Source organism: Mastomys coucha, unplaced genomic scaffold (genome assembly GCF_008632895.1).
Source record: "Mastomys coucha isolate ucsf_1 unplaced genomic scaffold, UCSF_Mcou_1 pScaffold22, whole genome shotgun sequence".
In the NCBI taxonomy this organism is placed as follows: Eukaryota; Metazoa; Chordata; class Mammalia; order Rodentia; family Muridae; genus Mastomys; species Mastomys coucha.
The window spans coordinates 157,349,482-157,354,545 of NW_022196905.1; the positions used below are offsets into that span (position 1 = coordinate 157,349,482).

The 5,064-nt window shown below is 46.2% G+C and overlaps 1 long non-coding RNA gene across 1 annotated transcript; it reads left to right on the forward strand.

The window, feature by feature from the left end:
• The first annotated feature begins 763 nt into the window (after positions 1–763).
• Positions 764–2,460, forward strand: LOC116068503. The gene is made up of 2 exons (XR_004109605.1): positions 764–858; positions 2,344–2,460. It is a non-coding gene; the product is annotated as an uncharacterized LOC116068503 (long non-coding RNA).
• Positions 2,461–5,064: the final 2,604 nt, after the last annotated feature.

A 5,064-nucleotide genomic window follows, 5' to 3' on the forward strand; every position in this document is an offset into this window, starting at 1 on the left:
ATATATATATATATATATATATATATATATATATATATACACACACACACACACATTTACACACACATACATACATACACACATATATACATACATGTACATACATACATACATACATACATATGAAACTTCAAAGTCTACCCCCACATACTTCCTCCAGCAAGGCCACACCTACTCCAGCAGGGCCACAACTCCTATTGGTGCCACTCATCATGGGCCAAGCTCTCAAACACATGAGTCTACGGCAGCCATTCCTATTCACACTACCACAGTAGGTAATCAAAGAAGGCAGACCAGGAAGGAGAGGGCCTAAGAGGAAAGACTTCTGTCTCTGAGCTGGGAAACAGCTCAGGTTTCCTCAATACTAGCATTCTTCTGTCAGCTTCAAGGACGAGGTACAGGGCAGCCCTTGCACATCCCAGCCAGACAACGAATGGATACCAGGAGCCAGCAGGGCTGAGCAGTGAGTACTAGTGGCTGCAGGCCTAGGCCCGTATCCATGCTGGTTATCTGGTGGCTCAGGAGGCCTCTGATCTCTGATTGGTCTTGACACATGAGAACTGCTCTCTAAGAAGCAAGAACACAGGGCTCTAAAATCAGCTCCTGTTTCCAGAATTTTCCCAAACCTCTGCATACCTGTCCTTGGATGAAGAGGGAATGAGCATTTGAGATAGGAGCTGATACAGACCCTGGAGCCAAGAACCAACTTTCTTCCTCTCATAGCCATTCTCTACTATAATCTTTTACTTTGTTGTTTGTAAGTGAATTCTCTCTCAGTGCCTGAGTCGAATATCCAACAGCACGGAACTGCCCAAGTTTTGCCTTCAGTGGAGAGAGGCTGGGCTGGCTCTCAATAAGGTATCTACATAAGTTGAGTCAAGGGTCATAGACCTGTGTCGTTGCCTTGGGAAGTTTCTGAGAAAGGGAGTAGGGAGGGAGGGAAAAGAGAGGGAGGGAAAGACTTAGAAGGGGTGGGCAACTCTTGGGAACTGAGAGCCAAGGTCAGTTTCCTCCCTTGGTACCACAGAAGGGTCACTGTGACCCCCTAAGGTGTTTTATTGTCTGACTCTGGTGTGCTTGAGTCCCTGCTGACCTCCAATGAGGCCTCAAATGGAAAGGGAAGAGGGAACCTCAGAGATGGCAAGATTTGAATATCTCCAATGTCCAACTTAGAGTATGAATGTAGTTTGTCCTATTATCAATTTCAAGCTAGCCGTGTGTTGGAATCTTCTGTCCGTGAAATGTAACTTCGCAGTAATTTGAACTATCATGTTGCCCAGGTGGATACCACTCTAAGAGTTGCATGCCAGCTCTGCACATGGGTGAGATAGGTTGATGCAACATTCTTGGCTCTAGGCCCTGTTTCTCAATTCCTCCATGTGCAATAGGTACTGACCCCGGCATGAAGTCTGATGGAGAAGTGTGCATTGTGTAATTAAGTGGGAGATGCTTCAGTTCGTCTTCCAAGTGTTTGGCATTATCTGTTTAAAATGATAGCTACTATCAACATTATCAAAACCCACTTACTTCTTAGCAGATGTTTAATTAAAACCCTCCTAAACTACTCTGAGATTTAGCTGGGTGAAGCCCATGTTGACTTGAATTAGTTTCAGCATATTACAAGCCAGAATGACTTTGAGCAGAACATATACAGCATTTCAAATGCTCTAATTAAAAAGGAGAAAAAAAAAGAGAGAATTCTTTTTCCTACTTGCAATAGCCTTATGTATTCAGAGTAACTATCCACAAATCAGAAAAAAAAAAAAAAAAAAAAAAAAAAAAAAAAAAGAATCCTATCAAGAGTAAGTAGAGGAGACCTGGAAAAACTTCCTGGTCTCACCAAGGCTTTTTCTAAACTGACATTTAACAAAATGCAGAGTGACTTAGGTAGTGTAGCTTTTTCATACCAGCATGTGCTACCAACAGCCCTGCAGGTGACACATTAAGTCACTGAATTACCCCTTAATAACTTGCTGTCAGGATCAAATGAATGAGATTCTCTAGGGGTCACAAGGGCAGAGCCTGGCTCCGAACACTCTGCCTTGCTGGGAAAACATGGCGTTCCTCTGTCAAAGCTTAACCAGGAAGCCAGCAAGGTGTCCCAGCCTCGCCCAACAGCTTCAGTGACTCTGAGTTGCGATCCTCACCGGTTGTGGTGGGTTTGACTGAGAATGGCCCTCAGAGACTCATATATCTGGATGCTTGGTTCCCAGTCAGTGGAACAGTTTGGGAAGGATCAGGAGGGCACGGCCTTATGGGAAGAGGTGTGCCACTGGGGGCAGGCTCAGAGGTTTCAAAAGGCTTGTGCCAACCTTTTTCTCTTTCTCTGCCCCTTGCTTGTAGATGGAGATGTGAACTCTTAGCTGCTGTTCCAGTCCCAAGTCTGCCTGCTGCTATGCTCTGTCATGGTGGTCACAGATTCTAACTCTCTGAAACTACACCAATAAACTTTTTCTTCTATAAGGTGCCTTGGTAATAGAATCTTATCACAGTACTAGAAAAGTAACTAAAACAGGCACAGTAGGTTGTTACTAGCCCCACTTTTAGAGTGGAAACCAAAGCTCAGGTAGCTGTCTGAACAAATGAAAGTAGGCCTTGGGTGCATACTGGGTGCAGGCTTGCGTGTCCCACACCCTCTGGGGGAGCAGTGCACTGATTACAGTTCCTGATGGGGAGCAGGGTTTTCAGTTAAGAGGGGACCCTAACTCTAAGGGAGCTGACCTTAGATCGGATCTGTGATTGCAATTCACCACTAGTTGACCTCACTTTTGAGGATGAAGATGTGTGGTTATAGGTAAACACTGCATCCATATTCTTTCTAAACTCAGAGGAGCACACACAGGGTCTGTCAAGTCAGGAGTCTGGACCACTTTGAAAACGAACTTGCATAAGCCTGACATCTGCGTGGAGATTTAGGATAGAGATGCCATCCAGACGTGTATCCACAGAAATCTGAGTGAACACGCCCCTTTTCAATGAATTTCTATTAACCAGCAAACTTCTGGTACCCAATGCTTACCTTATTTTTCCAGTTGCCAGAGAGATCTAATGAAGTTATTATCAGTTTCCTCAAAAATTACTTTTGTGCTGGAGAAATGGTCCAGCTTGTTAAAGGTGGTGGTTAACAACCAGAAAGTCAAAAATTATTTTTTTCCACTGATGAAAAACCTAGAATCAAACTTTCTTCCTGGAATGACACAACCAGGACCAAGTCTAGTTTTTATTTAAACACGTGATCTTTTGATTAACATAACAATTGTGCATATTGATGAGGTTCCGTGTGACATTTTAACATATGCACATTCACTGACCAAGGCACTTTCTTTCTACCCACACCTCCCCCTTTCCTGGTCTTGGCCACATTTCTCATTTCTGGGAGGGTTTCTTTTGGCCCATGGTCTCAGAGGGTTCAGCCCATCCACTGTGGAGAAGCCATGGAGGCAAGAGCTTTAGGCGACTGGCCGTATTGCCTTTGCATAAGCTCTGCATCTCTGCCAGTCTGTCTCATTCAACATCCAGATGGCCTGAGTAACTCTATGCCTGGCAGGGGCTTTCTAGGAATGAAAATTATCTGATTTGACTTGACAAGGATGAAGCCATGTTTAGGGGAAAAGGATAAGAAGCTCGGCGGCTTGTCATGTCTCAAAGGAGACAGGAGTGCTAGATGGTATTGCTGTGAGCAAACGGAGAGCTGTTAGCATCAGGACCTGAGCTCTGTCACAAGCCAGTAAGATGATGTTCCATGCAGGCCAATTTCCCCCCCTAGCTGCTGTGTTGGCATGTGGCCTCTGGACTAGGTTTTCCTTGCTGACTGGAACTGTTTGTTGAGCCTTGGTGATAATGTGGTTGCACCATGGGACACATGATCAAGTGACGACCATATACTAGGGGCCTCATGGAAAATACTCTTCAGCTAGATTTCACATCAGGCGTTGTTGGGTAGGCAGGCCTGGGGAATTAATTACAACCCAGCTCAGGGAAACTTACTAGAGGCTAGAGCAATAGATTAGCCTGAGGCCTTCAAAGGGGACTCAGCCTTGGAAGACCCAAGGACCAAAATCCAATGAGAAAACAGTGAATGTTTCTGAGAGAAGAGGGAAGAGAGGGAAAGAGCAAAATGACAGGAAGGAGAGTGAAGAGCACTGCGTCCTGTCAGAACAGGGAGCAGCTTTTAGGCCGCGTTGGCTAGAGATAAACTATCTGGAGGCAGCGGGGTGAGCCTGGACAGAGGGAGGCCTGGAGGCAAAGGCTGCCAGACAGATAGACTGAGCCCTATTCTCTCCCATTTGCTTCTTCATTCTCAAGTCTTTCCCGGAGCTTGGTACTGAACAGTGTCTCTCCAAAGCCAGGACTCTGAGCCCCAAGAAGTTGAGAGAGGATGTATCAGAGAGCCGAACCAGAAACTGGAGCTCAGTCCCACGACCATAGGAACAGAATGTGAAGCAGCCGTGCTCAGTCCTAGCCTTGTCCAGATCTCCGAGTAGATACCCAGTCTAGCTGTCGCCAGACCCGCCAGACCCGCCAGATCCGCCAGACCCACCAGACCCGCCAGACCCGCCAGACCCGCCAGACCCGCCAGACTCGCCAGACCCTTGCGGTGGGAAACAGTGCTACCTCAGGAGATTCATCAGGATTTATATTAGGTAGCAGAAGAAACATTGGAACACTACATCGCTGAGAGGCTCTGGGGTTGGCGTGGGGTGAGTGCAGCTCCCTTGGAACCGCACAGGACTTTATGTGGCGGAAGCATACATGTGCATGCTTCATGGACATGCTTGGAGAAAGCTAAACGCATTGGACAGGTTTTCAGAATACACTGTCCTGGAAGGAACATCCTCAGCGTTAGGGGAACAAAGACTCAGAATGAATCAAGTAGTAGCAGGCGTGTGGGCTCCATGTGCTTTACCTATGGAAGCAGCAATGCTGGGCACCATTAGGGAGGCGTTTCTGCCCACGGTTACTGCTCCAGTTTGTACAAATAACATCAAAGTCAATCAGGAGAGTACTAACAAGCTTAGAAAATACCACTCTCCTTCCTGAACCATAATCATCAATGTTAGCAAT